The sequence below is a fragment of the Dasypus novemcinctus genome, chromosome 20 (assembly GCF_030445035.2).
Source record: "Dasypus novemcinctus isolate mDasNov1 chromosome 20, mDasNov1.1.hap2, whole genome shotgun sequence".
NCBI classification, from domain to species: domain Eukaryota; kingdom Metazoa; phylum Chordata; class Mammalia; order Cingulata; family Dasypodidae; genus Dasypus; species Dasypus novemcinctus.
The window spans coordinates 26307757-26327811 of NC_080692.1; the positions used below are offsets into that span (position 1 = coordinate 26307757).

The 20055-nt window shown below is 37.3% G+C and overlaps 1 pseudogene; it reads right to left on the reverse strand.

The window, feature by feature from the left end:
* The window catches only part of LOC101414977 (antigen WC1.1-like), a 313117-nt pseudogene extending 310838 nt beyond the window's left edge, over positions 1-2279 (reverse strand).
* Positions 2280-20055: the final 17776 nt, after the last annotated feature.

A 20055-nucleotide genomic window follows, 5' to 3' on the forward strand; every position in this document is an offset into this window, starting at 1 on the left:
TATTCTTTCTTTTTCCTTTAGAATGAATACGATGTTTAAAAATTATGAAGCTGGCTAGTAAGATAGGGAATCAATGGATGGATCTAGAACCTGGCAGAGAGTCCACGTGGACATCAATAACTCCCAAGACAGCTGCTGGAAGACCCTCCCCAAGATTCTGCCATCCAGAACAAGACTTCCTCCGGAAGCCAGGAGAAGCCCTAGATATTCCCCAAGGACTTTATCATTGGATCCTTCCAGGGAATTGATGAATGGAGTAACCAATCAAAACAGCAAATAGTTGGAACTCTTCCCCTGCCATTAGCAAAGGGGTGGAATAATTAATAGTTCATAAAGCAGGTGGAAGGCCTGAACTTGCTCTCTCTCACCCCTGACACCGACTCTGGCTGCCTTCCCCCCCTCTTGGATCACTAGGCAAGTAAACCTGGGGATTTATAATCTATAACAGGAAATTGTAGTCTATAAATTGGCCCACTTTATCACTTTTCAGCCCCTTCCTCTCTATGTGGGACCCCTGATCTGTTTTTTCCTCCCGTTTCTTGTTCCTCCATACCTGAATAAAATTTTGGCATAACTTACCCAGCATACTCTTGAAATCCATTTCTGCAGCTTATTCAAGACCTAGACAACATCCAGTAAAATTAGATGAGATAAAAGTGCCTGGAAAAAATATTTAGGAGTAATGTTCCCATAATTTGTTCAGCTGCCTTTTTCTGTCTTTTATTTTTAGGAATTTGAAACACAGTTGATAAAAAAGAAAGAAACCTTATCTAGAGTGCAAAATTTCCTAGTTAAGCCTCTTTTTTTAAACTGGATTCTTCTCTAAATACTTCTTTCTACTCTCAATACCTGGATTTCAATTTCACTGTTCATCCATCTTCCGCTAATCTATTTATCTTTATTTAAGGTTAAAACTTCCTGTGTGTCAGAAATGGAACTTGAAACGAAATAATACTGAGGTGACAAAGGAAGCTGATTGTAAATCCTCCCAGGGCTCACTGGATGGAATGGGGGAGAGTGTGGGCCATGATGTGGACCAATGACCATGAGGTGCAGAGATACCCAGAGATGTACTTACCAAATGCAATGGATGTGTCATGATGATGGGAGTGAGTATTGCTAGGGGGGGAGGGGTGCGGTGGGGGAGGTGGGGTCGAATGGGACCCTATATTTTTTTAATGTAATATTTTTACAAAATCAATAAAAAAAAAAAAAGAGTTCATACTTAAAAGGCTACTATCATTTCTCTTTTGTCCTCTCATGGAGAACAGAATAAACCCAGGTCAGTACTTACCGAAGCAAAACACTCCAGCGTCCTCAGCATGATCACAATTATGCTTTCTCCATTCCTGATGCTTGCAGTTCCAGAGAGCTGTCTCATTTCCATGGCAAATGAGATCATCAAGCCAGATTGGTCCAGTTCCTACTCCAAAAATAGCTGAACCAGACAAACCTACAGCACTTCCACATTCAAGTTGTTTACAGACCACAGAGGCCTGATGCATGTTGAAGGTACCATTACACACTATTCCCCAACGGCCTCTGAATTTGACCTCTATTCTTCCTGAACACCTGTTTCTTCTATTCATCAGCCTCATTTCCAAATTGGATCCATCTAGTGTGGAGAAAAGTCCAGAGTTCAGAAGTGATATTCATTTAGAGGTGTTTTTAGAAAATCAAGTTCCCTGGATACTTGGAACTCGGTGCCATCCTTCAGGAGTGATGCCCTGATTTTGGATGTGGAGAATTTTAATCTGTTGGAAATCAATAAAGAGTTGGGAATTTCATCACTATCTATTTAACAAGGACTATGATTCTAGGTAAAATTTTAGTTTCTCTCTTTTTTTTTTTTTGTTTCTTTCCACTTTTGGCACAGAAATAAACACTCTTCTATGTTGAAATAGGTAATTGACTAAAATTATTTTTTCAAAAAGTAGGAGAAATAAAACTGGTTAATAGAACAAAATAAAAATGACTAACTAGTTATTTAGTAGGCACTAAAAATACCTATTTTAATCTTTTATTAAAAACAATACAGAGTATGAATAATTGCCTGAAGTCAAATTAGAAATTAGAAAATAGATGAAAACATAAGAAATGCATAAACATGCATCATAGTTTGCAGAAGAACCCTGTGGTATGGCAAATTCTTAAAAGTTGAGGGTTTAAAATCATCAAAAGAATCAGTTTTTACCAATTTTCTGTTTCAACCAAAGCTTTCCCCCCACAAAATGATTATCAGTAATGACTTTTTCATAGATAAAATTCTCTCTATGCATTATCCCTTAGATTTTCTATGAGGACTAAAATACCTAGGAAAATGAGTGTTTGGTATACCTGAAAAATAAAACTTCTTGTGGTTTGGTTAAATTTTAGAAAATCTTCCTGGAAAATGTAATTAAATTTTCTCCCTTTTTTTTATTGTCTTTTTTTTTAAGATACATATATCACACAAACTGTTACAATAAAAAATATAAGAGGTTCCCATATACCCCACTCCCCACACCCCTCACTCCTTCCACATCGACAACTTCTTTCATTAGTGTGGTACATTCATTGCATTGGATGAGTACATTTTGGAGCATTGCCACACAGCATGGATTATAGTTTATGTTGTAGTTTACACTCTTTCCCAGGCCATTCAGTGGATTATGACAGGATATATAATGTCCCGCATCTGTCCCTGCAATATTATTTAGAACAACACCAAGCCCTGAAAATGCCCTATATCACAATTCCTTTTCTCTCTCCCTGCCTTCAGGAACTCCCACAGCCACTGTCTCCACATCAATGATATAATTTCTTCCATTGCTAGAGTCACAATAATTCTACAGTAGGCAACCAGTAAGTCCACTTCAATCCACATCTGGAAAAATAAAATATAGATTAGAGTGTAATTCAATTTTTTTAAAAAGATTTATTTCTCCAACTCCTACCCCCTGTTGTCTGCTCTCTGTGTTCATTTGTTATGTGTTCTTCTGCATCTGCTTGTTTTCTCATTAGGCAGCTCCAGGAACTGATCCTGGCACCTTCTGGAGTAGGAGAGAGGCAATCATTCTCTTGTGCTACCTCAGCTCCCTGTTCTGTTATATCTCATGTTGTCTGTCTTCTGTGTCTCTTTTTGTTGCGTCATCTTGCAGTGCCAGCTATCCACAATGTCCAGCACTCCTGTGCAGGGCAGCACTCCCACGAGGGCTGGCACTTTGCATGGGCTGGCACTCTGCATGGGCCAACTCACCTTGTGGGCCAGCTTGCCTTCATTAAGAGGCCCTGAGAATCGTACCCTGGACCTCTTATAGGGTAGACGGGAGCCCAACTGCTTGAGCCACATCTGTTTCGCTGTAATTCAATTTTAAAAGCTTTAGACTCAAGAACCAAAGATCTCTACTTTACAAGCTTTTGTATTATGGACTAATAATAATAGAAGCTTACAATCCAAATAAACATGTGCTGTTCAAAATGTATCACACATGCTATCTATTTCAGTTCTCATGGTAATTTTAAGTTTTGTGTACAATTATCTTTAGCTCCACATTAGAGAAAAAGGAAACTGAGGTTAAGTGATTGGCGTAGGGTAAAATATCTTGAAAATTTCTGATCCAGGATGGGAAAAAAAGCAGTAGGCACCAGAGTCTAAGCTCTTGACTTTTATGCTGTATACTATATTACCTCAGTAAATGTGATAATAATAAAATATCCCAGGAGGCAGAAGCTAGGAAGATTGTCAAAGGGAGTATAGACTCTCAAATGCAGACTCTGCAACCTCCTGAAACAAGTGAGTCATTGACTGGCTATAGATTCCTTTCTCATACCATGATCTGTTAGACCTTTAGGTGAAAAGATGGAGAAGATAGAGGAAGCAAACTTGATTAGTTCCAATCTTAGGTATAAAGGACAGAAAAGTAGAGTGCAAAGTGCTGCAATGATGTTTTAGCTAAATAGTCAGCTCTATAGACAGCAATAATTTTGACAGGAGCCTGGCAAGATTTATTGTGATTTTTAGTTTGCCATAGATGTTACTTTCTGTACTCACTATCTTTTCCCTCACTAGTGATTAACAATAAAAGCCAAGGAGAAGGAAGAGAAAGAAGAGGAAATGAGAGAAGAGGGGAGGGGAAAGAAGGGAAGGAGATCATGTTTTATGAGTCATCGGCAGGGAGCCAGGAATAAATTAATATTTTTCAATACCTATTACATAGTGGAAGGCATACCAATTGCTTTTTATGGATCATAACATTGAGTCTTCAGGAAATGAAGTTTAGAAAGATTTAACAACGTCTTGAAAATCACTGCACTAGTGAGTGGCTGAACTGAGATAAATTCACCATCTGTGTTGTTCCTGTTACATCACAATATCTGCAGAGACCTCAACCTTTTCTGTAATCAGTCCTCTGGCTGAGGAGGTTTCTGAGAGAGAGAAGCTAGAAGGCAAGAGATTGCGTGAGTAGTAATAAAATGATCAAAGGAGAAATGGGGAGCCCAGGAATCTAAATAGAGTCAGACAAGTGACCTTTGGGATATGTCAGCAGAAATTCAGCACTCTGCTGTACCACATGGATTGTAGTTTACATTGTAGTTTACACTCTCCCCCAGTACATTCAATGCGTTATGGCAGGATATGCAATGTCCAGCATCTGTCCCTGCCATATCATTTAGGGCAACTCCAAGTCCCAAAACTGCCCCCACATTTCATCTCTTCTTTCTTCTCCCTGCCCTCAGGAACAACTGTGACCACTTTATCCACGTAAATGCTACAGTTTCTTCAATTGTCACAATAGTTCTATAGTAGAATACCAGTAAGTTCTCTCTAATCCATATTTTATTCCTCCATCCTGTGGACTCTGGGTTGGTGATGCCCACTCCACCTCTAAACTGAGAAAGGGCTCAGATCCCACATGGCTGATGGATGCTATTCTCCTGCTTACAGTTGTAGGTACTCTTGGTTCCCTGGTGTGGTCGTTGACTATTCTCACTTCCCCATAGGTTGACCTGGGTGAGTCCAATGAACCGGAGAGTAGGTGTCACAACTCTGCTGAGGCTCAGGACCCAGCTGACACATGGACAGTCCAGAGATTCAAGTGTCCTGAGTATACATAAACCTCAGTGCCAATCACAGGTTCAGTAAAAGTGACAGAAGAGCCATATATAGAGAGGTTACATCTGAATCCAACTCCATCACAGTCAGGAGCAGAAATTCCAAAGTAGGGCCTACTGGCAAGGCAATGAGCTCCAGAGCCATCTGTCATGTCCATAGAACATGTGTGTCTCCATAGCCCTCAGGGGCACCACTACCTGGGGTTCTATCTACTTTGGCTGTCTCTGGGATCCTGCTGAAATGTGCATAAATGCAACCCTCTGATGACCTCCTGACTCAATTTGAAGTCTCTTAGCCATATAAACTCATTTGTCTTTACCATTACCCCCTTTTATTCAAGGTCGTTTTCTAGTTGCTTCACCAGTTGGTGATGGTAGTAATCTCTTGGTGCCAGGGAGGCCCATCGCTGGGAGTCATGCCCCACATTGGCCGGGAAGGTAATACATTTACATGCTGAGTTTGGCTTAGAGAGTGGTCACTTTTATGTTTGCTTTTATTTTAAATATAGAAACATGATTCAATAGTTTTTTATTCTCTTATTTAATTCTCTCTAAAACATTGCCAAACCTCTGCCCCTACCACATTGGTGGAGTAAGAAGATCCTTGGCTCCAACCCCACAGAAACCTTGAAAAAGTAGCAAAAACAAGAAAATAAACACTACCAAACTCATTCTATGCATCCAACATCACCCTAATACCAAAGCCAGATAAAGACAGTACAAAAAAAGAAAATTAGAGACCAATATCCCTAATGAATAAACATGCAAAAATCCTGAACAAAATACTTGCAAACAGAATCCAAAAGTGCATTAAAATAATTATATGCCAAAATCATGTGGGTTTTATCCCAGATATGCAAGGATGTTTCAACACAAGGAAAGAAATTAGTGTAATAAATCACAGTAATACACTGAAGAAGAGAAAACCACATGATACTCTTGACTTATGCAGAAAAGGCATTTGACAAAATACAGCAACTTTCTTGATAAAAACACTTCAAAAGATAGGAATAGAAGGAAGCTTTCTCAACAAGGTAAATTGCATATATGAAAAACCCACAGCTAGCACTGTACACAATAGTGAAAGAATGAAAGCTTTCCTGCTGCAATCAGAAACAAGGCAAGGATGCCCCTGTCACCAGAGTTATTCAATATTGTGCTAGAAATTCTAGTTAGAGCAATGAGGCTAGATGAAGAAATAAAAGGCACCCAAACAAGAAAGGAAGATGCTAGGCTTTTTGCTATTCACTGATGATATGATCTTACATCTAGAAAATCTAAAAAAATCCACAAAAAAGCCACAAGAACTAATAGATGAGTGTGCAAGGTGATGGGATACAAGATTAATGTACAAAAAATCAGAGGCATTTCTATGCACTCTGATGAGATATCTGAGGAAGAAATCAGAAAAATAATATTCCATTTATAATAGCAACTGTAATGCAGGAAGGTCAAGACTGGGAAGGCCGACCAAATATTTTCGGTATTCCAAAGAAATCACACAGAAGTCCAGCAGCACTCACGCCATTATTTACTCACATGACAGATGATGGCCATTGCACTGTGACTACACCATACAATGGGAAGACAAAGATTATATAGGGCTCGACAGCACAAAGATGGGTTCTCGCTTAATGCATAAAGCAACTCAATGGTGCATGTAGTCTAGTAAATGATTAACAGTGAGTATTTGCATATGAGGGAATTGTGAGGGTTCCAAGAGCAGCGATGGGTAGTACATATGCAGGTTAGTGATTACTACATCTAGGGTCCATGTACGCTGTAGTGGAACATTCCAGGGTGGATTGCTGACCAATTCTACCCCACCCTTTCCAGCAGTCCATATAAATACCTAGTGGGAGGGGGAAGTGGGCATTTAATGTCCCTACAATGACTAAAAGAATCAAATATTTAGGAATAACTTTAACCAAAGTTATAAAGTCTTATTAAAAAAAACTACAAAACATTGTTAAAAGAGCCCAAATAAGATTGAAATAAATGAAAGGACATTCTGTATTCATGGACTGAAAGACTAAACATTGTTATGATGTCAATTCTCTCCAAACTGATTTACAGATTCAGCACAATCCCAATAAAAATCCCAACAGCCATTTTTTGCAGAAATGGATAAGCCAATTTTCAAATTTATTTGAAAATGTAAGGGGCTCTGAAGAATGAAATATCTTAAAAAAGAAGACTGAACTTGGAGGACTCTCCCTTCTTGGGTTTAAAGCACATTACTCAGCTACAGTGGTAAAAACAGCTTGGTACTGGCCTAAAGACAGATATATTGACAAATGGAACCACCTTGCGAACTCAGAAACAGACCTTCACATATACAGTCAATTGATTTTTGACATCATAATAGTATTTTTAACTATTATATGGGAATGACAGTGGTTGAACGGGAAAGTCTAGGGGCATGTATATTACAAGAAGAAAAGTTAAAAATGAACAGGGAACTGTATGACATAGTGAAACCTCATGTGAAATATGAATGAGTAATATTGTATATAAGTTTTTTTTTTTACAAAATATAAATACGAATAAACAGAAGAGATGGAAACAACAGCAGCTGTGCATGGCAGTGGATTACAGAGATTGAGAGATGATGAATTTTTTTATTGGTTTGTTTTTAAAAATTATACTTATAATTGGAATAATGAAAATGGCCTAATTATGATTAAAGTGATGAATGAACAACTATGGGATTATATTATACCAAATACCATTAATTGTACATGGATTTATGCTTTATTAATACATTTGAATCAATTTTATTTGTTTAAAAATATATTGAGAGTTGTTTTGTGACCCACGATGTGGTCTCTCCTGGATAATAATCTATGTGCACTTGAAAAGAATGTATGTCCTGTTACTTAAACATGAAATGTTCTGTATATGTCTGTTAGATGTAGTTCATTTATCATATTATTCAAGTTGTTTCCTTAATCATCTTCCATCTAGATGTTTGATCTATTTAGTAGTGTACTGAAGTCTCCAATGATTATTGTAGATGTGTCTATTTCTCCCTTCAGTTTTGTCAGTGTTTGCCTCATATATTTTGGGACACTGTGGTTAGGTGCATAAATATTTATGACTTCAATTTTTTTTGATGGATTGCCCCTTTTATCAATATATAGTATCTTTGTCTTTTATATCAGTTTTTGACAGAAATCTTTTTGTCTGATATTAGTATATCAACCTTAGATCATTTTTTTGGTTAATATTTGCATGGAACATCTTTTGCTAACCTTTCACTTTCAATCTATATGTGTCTTTGCATCTAAGATGAGTCTCTTGTGAACAGTGTATAGTTGGATTATGCTTTTTTGTCCATTCTGCCAATCTGTGTCATTAGATTGGGCAGTTTATCCTTTAACACTCTATGTTATTACTGTAAAGGCAGTACTTTCTTCAGCCATTTTGTCCTTTGGATTTTAGATGTTATATCTTTTTTTTCCCCTCTCTTTTCCTTTATTGCAACCTCCTTTTTTGTATAGTTTACCTTTTGTGATATATCTGACTGCTCCCTTCCTCATTTTTCTTTCTGTATGTATTTTTAAATACATTATTTGTGATTACCCTGGGGTTTATATCACACAACCTACATCTATAACCTACTAGTTTGAAAAGGTACCAACTTATCTTCAAAAGCATACCTATTCTCAGAGTCTTCATTTCTTCACACTACTCCAACTTATGGAATTGCCTTTCATAGTTCTTTGTAAGGCAGATCTTTGCTGATGAACTCCTACTTTTTGTTTTTCTGTGAATATTTTAATCTCTCTCTCATATTTGAAGGACAATTTTGCTGGATAAAGAATTTTTGGCAGGCAGTTTTTTTCTTTCAGTACCTTAAATATATCATACCACTGCCTTCTCGCCTCCCTGGTTTTGGTGAGTGTGGCACTTAATCTATTGAAGATCCCTTGAATGTGATGAATTGCTTTTCTCTTGCTGATTTCAGAATTCTCTCTTTATCTCTGGCATTTGACATTCTGATTAATATGCATTTTGGAGTAGGTCTATTTGGATTTATTCTGTTTGGAGTATGTTGCATGTCTTACACATGTATATTTATGTCATTCTTAAGAGTTGGGAAATATTTTACTATTTCCTCAATTATTCTTTCTGCCCCATCCCTCCTCTTCTCCTTCAGGAACACCCATAACACATGTGTTTGTATCCTTCATGCTGTCACTCAAATTTCCGAGAGCTTTTTCAAATTTTTCTGTTCTTTTCACTATCTCTTTTGACTGTATGGTTTTGATTACCCTGTCTTCTGGTTCACTGATTCTTTCTTCTGCCTGTTCAAATCTGCTGTTGTAAGCTTCTAGTGTATTTTTAATCTCCATTATTGTGCTTTTCATCCATTTCTTTTTTATACTTTCAAATTCTTCTTTATGCTAACACATTGTCTTAATATCCTTTAATTCTATATCCACATTTTTCTTCATCTCCTTTAATTGAGTTAGGAGATTTGTTTGAACTTCTTTGATTAGTAGTTCAAAGTTCTGTCTACTCTGAAATTTTAATTTGGCCCCTGACTAAGCTATATCTTCTTTTTTTCCTCTTAGTATGGCTTGTAATACATATGATTTATCTTGATGAGATAACTCTGAAGTTCAGTTTTCCCTCTTGTCTAGGGCTTTATTGTTGATTGGCTTTGTGTTAAGGGTCTTCTTTGATGCTTGATCCAACTTATTCTGGATTTTTAGAGTAACCCAATTTTAACTGATCAGATTTTCTCAGCACTTCATTAAAATCTTGCCATGGATATGTGGCAAAATTTTCAAGATCATACTTTTCGTGTAATTGTTTCACCTCTAGGAGAAAGCTTCTTTTCCTCTGTTTCTTCTCTGGGAATCTTGATCTGTTCTTTTGGTGTGTGTCTTCAGAATTTTCACACCAGTCTCTCTGATTTGTTTAAATTTTCTCCCTCACACAGTGTACCATTTTCTGAACACTTTTCAATTCTTGAAATCCCAGTGTTACAGAAGTTCAATTTAACCCACCTTTTTTTTTTTTCTCTGTGAGACTTTCCTGCCTCTAGGTTCTTCCTCATTAGGCTATCCTTCCCTGCAGAACCAGAAGGGGTCAATCCAGAAATGTTGGTCACTACAGAAAAGTCCATTTTGCACTTAGGGAGTTTTCCCAACAGTAATTGAACTGAGTGAAAGTAGCACTTGGCCACCTCAATTCTGTTGCTGTTTTCCTCTTTCTTTTTTTCTTCTGCCCACTGGGGGCCCTTTGTATGCAGCACCCCTCAGTGGCTTACTTTCTGCCCTGAGTCTCTGTGGACTTGAAGCCCTGTGCTTGGATATGTGTGGAGTTCTAACTCACTGCTGTAAGTTCATTTTAGTCTGTGTCCTTAGTGGGAGGGACTTGGGCTGCTGCTTCTGGAGAACTCCCAAACTTTGTGTGAGTCCAAGGGAGGGGAAGTATAAAACTGCCAGTAGTATCTGGATGACTTTATAACCCATGGGAACAGTCCTATTTGAGGCTTTGTTCATAGTGACATCAGACTGACGCATCCATAAGTTTGGCCTCTGGAATGACCTCCTGACTCTTTTTTTAACAAATCAATTTTTGATATATATTAATAAAGCATTCATCTCATCCAAAGTGTACAATTAATAATATTTGGTATAATCACATAGTTAAACATTTATCACCTCAATCATCATTAGAGGCTTTTCATTATTTCGGTAGTAATAATAAACAAAAACAAAAACAAAAAAAACAAGTAAAAAAATTCATCACCTCTCGATTTTCCTTTGCTTCCTCTGCTGTACAGAGTAACTATTTCTCACTATTCTTGCACAATCACTTATTTATTTATTAAGTTGTTTTATTGAGATATATTCATATACTACATTATCTATCCAAAGAGTGTATTCAATGGCTTTTAGTATAATAACCATGTTGTGCATTAATCACCACAAAAAATTTTAGAACAATTTCATTACTTCAAAAATAAAAATTGCACACCTCTTAGCAGTCCTTCCCCAGTGCTACATAACCACTAGTCTAACTTTATTTTTATAAATTGATTTACATATTACATTTCATATAAATGGAGCTGTACAATATGTGGTACTTTAATTTATTTTCTTTAACTTAGCATATTTGGTCTGATATTAACATTTTGTAGTTATAACACACACTCATTTGTTCAATTTCAAAGAAAAACAATCATATACATGCAATATTAACCATATTCACATTTAACATGCAGTTTTGTTACATTAAACAGTTCCATGTTACACTTTTTAGCTTTCCTTTTGGTAATATATATGACCTTAGACTTTCTCTTTACACTCCTTTCATGCTCACATAGTAGATTGCTACTTACAAACATTATGTTGGGCTTTCACCTTTTCTATTCATTTCCAAACTTAACAAACAAGTTTTTTTTACCGATTTTGACACATTTTGAAATCTGTTGACCATAAAAATTCTTTTGTATTTGATGTTTCTCCCTTTTGGTCAAGGTCTTTCTTCTAAATGCATCGCTGGTTTGTGCTTATTATTAATCACTCAGTGCCAGGGTTGCTCATCCTGTGAGTCATGTTCTGTGCTGGGGAGGAAGGTAGTGCATTTATTTGTTCAGTTTGGTTTACAGACATGTCACATTTGAGTAACAAGGGGTTTTCATTATATTCTAGGAACTTTATGGTATTGGCTATTATATTTAAGTCTTTGGTCCATCTTGAGTTAATTTTTGTATAGGGTACCAACACAGCTCTTTTTTAATTTCTCTGTAGAGAATCAAGCTGTGAATTCTAGAAGAAATACAGAACCTAGGGTTAAATATTTTCTCTGGGGTTTCATGAAACTTCTTCCTTGGGGATCCACTTTTTTCTCTTTTGATTTGGTAAATTAGAGTTTATAATACAATTCAATAAATCAGTCTAATACATTAGCAGAATTTATCCAATGAAAACTAAGGATTTTGTGTGCTTAATAGTTAATGTGGATTTCAAAGGGACAGTACACAAGGTGTAAGCTGTATCAAATTAAGTTAAAATGTAGATTTCTACTTTCTATTTGCTAACATAAATCAGTTTCAGAAAATAACAAGGAGATTAATCCCATTCCTGCTATCTATTGGATCATGACCTTAAGAGAGTTACTCAATGTCTTTTGCCCTCTTAGTACCAGAATGGAAGGAATGTAAAGTGCCTTTCTTGGGATTATAGACATTTCAAACTGAACCCTTGACAGTCCCTCCAAACACCCTCTATCTAAACCTCCAGTCTCTCATATTTCAGTTGATCACAATTCCATTATTCTAGATATCCAAAAAACTTGTAGTAATTCTTAACTACTACTGCACAACATATTCTACCTTTCAAAAAATTTTGTTTATTCTATCTTCAAAAAATGTCCATAATTCCAACACTTCTCACCCCTGTTATTGTTAATACCTAGATTAAGCCACCATCATCTCCTGTCAGGATTACTTCAATAGGCCTGATGTCCTCAAACAGAGAGAATTTTGTCTCTTGAGAGAACTGGTGGCTCTCAGTGGGAGAGAACTGTCTAGTATGTCAAGCCTTCAGTATTGTTGCAATTACCTGTGAATCTGGTCTGTCAAGCTGTGAAGCTTGGTTGTCACTGTGGGCCCCAAGGGAAAAGGGGAGAGAAGAATAGAATAGATGGAAGCAAGGTAACTAGGGGACAATGGAAGTTTCCACAAGATCGTGCAATGATGGATATAGGACATGTTAAATTTCACCAAAAATGTATAAAGTCTATAGAATAAAATGTAAACCATGACATTAACCATAATGTAACTAAAAATTTAGAAAATTGTACAGACTAAAATATAAACCATAATGTAAACCAAAATGGAACTATGTTTGATAGCTATACTTCAATATCTGTACATCGGCTGCACCAAATATAACATGAGCATATAAAAAGATCACTGCTGGGGAAGGGGGAAAAGGGGTTGATGTTGGATATATGGGAGTCCCCTATATTATATATGTGACTTTACTATGATCTTGTTGGAAACTGAGGCACAGTGGCCTCTCAAGGAGAGACATGCTGTCTCCATGCTAGTGCTGTCTCCATGGCTATGCTTGCAACCTAAGGAATGTGGTAATTAAGAGTTCCTGGCAAATGGGATGAAGCTGTTAAAGGCTGAAAGAAAAGATGAGCACATACCTTTCATAGTGAATAGAACACTTAGACTTTGTGCCTTGAGATAAGATTTTTTTAAATTCCTTAGACTATGGGTAATGCTGCTTGATGTTCCTGCTTATTGGCACGTAGGCTATGTATTTCTGCTTCTTTTCAAGTACACTGGGGTATATAAAGAACCTCTTGTAAACAAAAAAGTTGTCTGAGGAGTTATTACTCGCAGACCCCCTGATCCCAGCTCTCTTGTTCTTTTTCTCTTGCTCTTTTTTTCTCTTTTTTCCTTCTCCCTTTTCTCTTTCTTTCATTCCTGATACCTTTCGGGTCCAAATCTCCAACATGATCTAAAACTTTTTTGAAGACAAAATTAAATATTAGGAAAAAAAAAAAAGGATGTAGACACTGAGGAAGAAATGAAAGAAATTGCCTTGCCACTGTACATACAGCGCAACACCTATTACAGTGATGAAAGGCAAAACATCAAAACTAAAGTTTTATGATATTTTTCATTTTTTGGTACGCCAATTTATTTTTACTTTATTTTAGTTTTTCTAAATTAGTATGCATTTTATCTCTAATCTTTAAACCTATCATTACTATTTCATTTTCTTATTAATTGAATTTAACAATATAATAGGCATCATTTTTGAAGAAGTTTTTGGACCACAGAGGGGTTCAACTATGACAGGGGAGGAATGCTGGTGTGGGGTGTCATTGATGGGGGACACATGGAAGGGAGGGAGGTCTCCAGGGCATGTATGGAGGGTATATAAAAATGTTTGGATATTTGTTGGGTATTTTCATAGTAGTTACTGTTACAAATGACAACTGAAAGAATGCCGAGTTCCTAGTCAGAGTAGCTCTGTCAATTCCCCAATGGAACAGTCACAATCCCCCAAGTGCAAGGGCAAAGACCAGTGAAGGATGGTCCAATGATGAACCCTTGATTCTGATTGATATGCCTATGAGCCTGTGTATCTGAAATTTGAAACAGGTCTAGAGCTTCAGGGTGCCTAAGTGTTACCTCCTGAGAGCCTCCATGTTGCTCAAATGTGGCCACTCTCTAAGCCAAACTCAGAATGTAAATGCATTGCCTTCCCTGCAGCATGTGACATTACTCCTGGGGATAAGCCTCCCTGGTGCTGAGGGATTACTACCAATCACTAACTGGTGATGCAACTAGAAAATGACCTTGAATAAAAGGGGGAAATGATAAAGACAAATGAGTTTATATGGCTAAAAGTCTTCAAAAAAGAGTCAGGAGGTCATCAGAGGGGTTGTGCTTATGAACACCTCAGCAGAATCCCAGAGACAGCCAAAGTAGATGAAACCCCAGGCACTGGTGCTCTTGAGGGCTATGGAGACACACAGGTTATAGAGTAATGGCAGATGGCTCTGTATTTCAGTGCCTGGTCTGTGGGTCTCAGTTAGGAATTTGTTTTCCTTAGTATGATGGAGTTGGGCTCAGATGTGACCTTTCTACACATGCCTCTTCTGTCACTTTTATGGAACCTGCGGTTGGTGCTGAGGTTGGTGTATACCCAAGAGACTTGAATCTCTGGACTGGCCATGTGCCAGCTGGGCCCTGAGCCTCTGCAGAGCTGCAACTCCTACTCTCCAGTTTGTTGAACTTACATAGGTCAGCTAACAGGAAGGAAAAGATGGTCAAACATCACACCAGGGAACTGAGAGTGCCTACAACCCCAAACAGAATTGCATCCATCAACCATGTGGAACCTAAGACCCTTCTTGATATAGAGGTGGAGTGGATATCACTATCCCAGGGTCCATTGGATGGAGGAATAAAATATAGATTATAGTGGACTTACTGGTATTCTGCTATAGAACTATTGTGACTAGTATTGGAAGAAACTATAGCATTGATGTGGAGAAAGTGGCTACAGTAGCTGCTGAGGCAGGGAGAGGGAAGAAGAGATGTGATGTGGGGACATTTTTGGGACTTGGAGTTGTCCTAAATGATATTGCTGGATATTATTTATCCTGCCATAACCCACTGCATATAATTCGGAAGAGTGTAAACTACAATGTGAACTATAATCCATGCAGTGAAACAGTTCTCCAAGATGTATTCACCAAATGCAATGGATGTGCCACCATGATGAAGGAGGTTGTTGATGTGGGAGGAGTAGGTGGGGTGGGGTGTGGGGTATGTGGGAACCTCTTATATTTAAAAAAGAAAAGAAAAAATAGCCAATGAAGGACACCCAGTTTCCAATATTGTTCCTCAATGGCCTATTTTTAAAATATAAAATCAGAGATTTCATCTAAAATGATATATAGATCATATCAGTCCTCTGATTAAAATCTTCCAATGGCTCCCCTTTATATATAATGTAAAGCTCAAATTCATAAACTGTTTTTACCTCTTTTCTCTTCAGATGTTGTTTCCCGCTGTTCTATTCTTTGCTTTCTTGCCATGCTGGGTTCCTTTCTGTTCCTCAAACATATCAGGTATAATCCTGTACTAGGGGTTTTGAACTGAATGTTTTCTTAAAAAGGCCTACCCCAGTTATATTATTTGAAATTTTATTCTGTCCCCAAAACATGGGTTTCATCTCTTCTCTCAATTCTACCAATGGCATTCAAGATATCCTGCAGAACTATGCATCACTTAAATGTGTGTGAATATATTGATATCCAGCTATTTGGATTGATATGATTTCTTAATTCCCTATAATCAACTTCATCTTATAATCAGAAAGAAACCATAGATATTATTAAATAAAAAATTTAAAGGCAGCAGTGGATTTGCATACAGAAAGGCAGTTAAGAAAACTGAAAATTAATTGAGTCCATCAGTTTTATAGGAAGAAATTTTCCTAATTTTTTAGAGATATAAACTAAAAATAGTTATGCATTGGAAACCATCTGCTTTTGCTTCCAGGAGAGATTGATTGCTGAGTCTATGAAAGCTCTCCATTTACAATGTGCATTTGAAAATAGAGTGAGCTAAGGGATCTTAAAAGCGGCAGGATAAATTGAGATGATTTTTCCTTTGGATATTAGAACAGGGTATTATGGTTAGTTCTCTCACAGATCAAATTATATTCCTGGTTCCCTTTTTTCTGAGCTTGTTTTATGAAGGGTAAGATATGCTTTCTTATCAGTAAAAGGCAAATAAGTAGTGTACCACCGAATGAAGCTGTAAGAGAAAGTGCTTTGATTACCTGATTCAAGGGTAGTTTGGGACTTTGTTAGGTACAAAAATCTTCCTTCCACTCTATCAAGTTCTTCTACCTCCCAACAAATTATTCCTGAGAATTCAAATTCTTAAACTCTTGAAATTCTTACACTCTTGTGATCTTTGAACATTACCAGCATCCTGACAACTGCTGCTTCTTTCCATGAGCCACAGGTTCATATCTGCTCCATTTAGAACAAATTCCCAGAAAAACACCTGGGTGAGGTTTGGGACAGGGTCATTGGCTTGTATGAACCCTTGCCCCTGCAATGTGGAGGTAAGATATATCCTTTAAATACTGAGAAAAATAAAGGATGAAAATGCATTTTGTTTTGTTTTTTTTTTTTTTTTTTTTTATTTCAACATAAGACTTCAATATTGTAGCAGTCTTTTTATTGGAACAATTGTCTCCTCAATATGGAAATTGAAATTTTAAATCTAAGAACCTTTCTTTAAACTAGGCTAAATTTTAAGAAACTACACATTGCAATGAAAATAATTACAATCCCATTACTGTGGTCCAATATCAATCACACTTCACTGCCGTCCCCCTCTGCCCACCCCCTGGGGGCTATCCAGGTATCCAAGAGGCTTCAGGCATTCCATAGGATAACTGTCCCTTCCTTTCTTCCAGCCCTCGTGGGTTCCAGGGGTCCTAATTACCTCAAAGAAAAACTTTCCAAACCAAGTGTTCCTAATGGCAACCCCAGTGAATAACCCAACAATTCAGTGATCAACTCTCCTTACTGTCTCCCAGTGCTTTTCCTCCATCCCATGTCCAGCCCTTAAAAAGCTGGCTGTCCTTTCTTAGCTCAGAATTGAGTTCTACTCTTTGTCTTGTAGCTCCAGTCCTTAAAAAAGTCATTCTTGCCGTCTAACATTCGCTGGTGCAGTTTTTTCCTTTGGTCCTTCTAGGTATTGCAGAGAGATGTTAGACAAACTTAGTGATGTAAATCCACAGTACAGTAAATGCAATTAGAGGATTATTCTTCCAGTTGAAAAAGAAATTGCCCAAGAATCTTATTTGGTGTTTTGTTTTGGGAACAGAGGGAAGGATAAGTCCTCTTCCCTGCATTCTACAGAACACAAAGTACAAGCAAATCAGCATTTGTAGTTCATTGTAATGAGGACTGCTGATTGATCTCGTTATTATTTACCATAGTTAGACACTTTTCTTCAATCTCATCCTTTTATGTACAGAATCTGGTCACCTTTTCCAACCCTCTGCCTTTGCAATTTGTTCACAGTTCGGAGACTGGTAAAAGTTATGCTACCTGGGTGGGAAAAGGATAAGGTGAATTAGGTGGAAGCTATGTGTAAGCAAAGAGATAAAAAATTTACTCAGAGTAATTTAGAGGACTATTCTAAATAGTATTTTTAACCTAGGAAAGAAGAAGAGTTAAACTGAATATGCTTAATTTTAGATAATGGTGCAGGGCAAGAAAGGATTAGTAGGCAAAGACTTGCGTGCCTGGGCTGTGAAGGGGGAGGACAGGAAGAATAAGAGATCTAAGCCCCAGCCAATAGGACAGCTTTGGTACACGTCTTATTTTTCAGATAACCTTTAATACTAAAACTCCAAAGGCTTCTGTAAGAATAAGTCGCTTGAAATTAGGTTCCTGCAACAGTCAGCAGTAACCAGGGCTTCTTTGATATAGCTAGTCATGCTTCTCAAACTACAGAATGCCTTTCTCAAAAAAGTCTTTGGAAAAAAATTGGATTTCTGTTAATTTCTTAGACATTTGCTGGTCTTCAGCCATAAGTAGAATATTAAAATGATTTGTAGCAATGGTGCCCTGGGGTGTGGCACAGAGACACAGTACCAACAGAAGTGACATTGCATTTTTGAAAGCCTCAGAACCATTTAGTCCTCATAAGTCCCAAAACACATCCTCCAGCCCCAGAATCCTTCCTATTTCTTATTTCTACTAAATATCTATTAGTATACATTTAAGGGCTACCACGAATTTCAGGTGTGCTCTTTAATATTCACTCACCACATTTTTATATCTTCATCCGTACCCTTTAGAGTCCACTGAAGATTACTTCTTTGTTTTCTTATCATAGTACCTTTTTATTTACCTCCTTCTCTAAAATTTGTAGTGCAAAGATCAGCGTTTGGATTTAGCTGGTATTGAATTTAAATTGCATTTTAGAAATTTACTATGTGACCATAGAGAAATAATTTGGTCTTTATAAATGTCCATTTCCTTCTATTAATGGGGCTAATAGTATCTACAGCATAGGCTACATATGAGAATTAAATTGAAATGACATAAAGCCTCTACCACAATATCTGGCATTTGTTAACAATAAACAGGTTTTTTATATAACCATTCTTTTCATTTTTTTTGCCACTTCACATCTTGTTAAGATCCCTAAACTCCAGTGTTTATTGTATATATTTTGTTGACATTATTAATGATTTCCCCGTTTTCTTGAATTTAATTTTTGCCTTCAATATTAGTATTACTATAAATTCTACAAAACTTCCAATATATTTTTACAGTTTCTGTTTCCTCTTCAGATTTCTCCTTACAGCACAATGTTTATAAATACCTGTTGTTCTCCATACTCATCCTTTTCCAAGAAACAGAGAAAAATAAAAATAAATCCTCACTAATAAGCCAAGAGTTTTGAGGAAGCATCACCAGAGCACTATCGCTTCCTGAGTCCTTTGAAGTATTTCCTTGTCCTTTTATTTAAGGCCCTAGAGCTATAATCTTGAGGTGAAAATACATCTGTTTTTTGGAAATGAGAAGGCTATTAAATTAAGTTAGTGTTTCTCGAAAGCAGGTAATTACAGAAGCTGAGGTTGTTTTCCCTCACTGTTTCCTTATCATGTTGATAAAGGAAATTAGGCTCTACCTCAAAAAATCCCATGGAGGGAAGCAGATGTGGCTCAAGTGATTGGGTTTCTGTCTACCATTCAGGAGGACCTGGGTTCAATCCCTGGGTCCTCCTGATAAAAAAAAAAAAAAAAAAAAAAAAGCGTGCCCGTGCAGTGAACCAAGTGTCCATATCAGTGCCCGCATGGCGAACCAGTTCTTTTGTGGTAAGCTGAGTGTCCACACAGCAAGCCAAGTGCCCCGTGCAGCAAGCCAGTGCATGCATAAGTGAGTCACACGCAAGTGATGATGCAACAAGAAGAGAGACAAAGGGGAGAGTCAAGGCAAGACGCAGCAGAAACCAGGAACTGAGGTTACAGGGAACCTCTCTCCACATCAGAGGTCTCAAGGATTGAAACCCAGTGAATCCTAGAGGAGAAAAATGAAAAGACAGAAAGAGAAATAGATAGAGATGATTACACAGCAAATGGATACAGACAGAAAAAACAGCAGAATTTCAGCTCTGGGGGTGGGGACGGGGAGTAGGGGAGGGGGAGGGAAAATTCCACAGAATAGGAGGAACCAAAAACTGTCACCTTGAGAATTCATAAAAGTCCGTGTTTTGCCTCTGTATTTTTATTCTATAAATGCCATCTTCTAGTAAAGTGTTTTTTTTATAGATATTCATGTAAAGGATGGTACCAGATTTGTTTACTTTAGCATACAGATTGCAACATCTTATGTTAAAGGGATCCATATGGTATTATTAATGCATTGCTT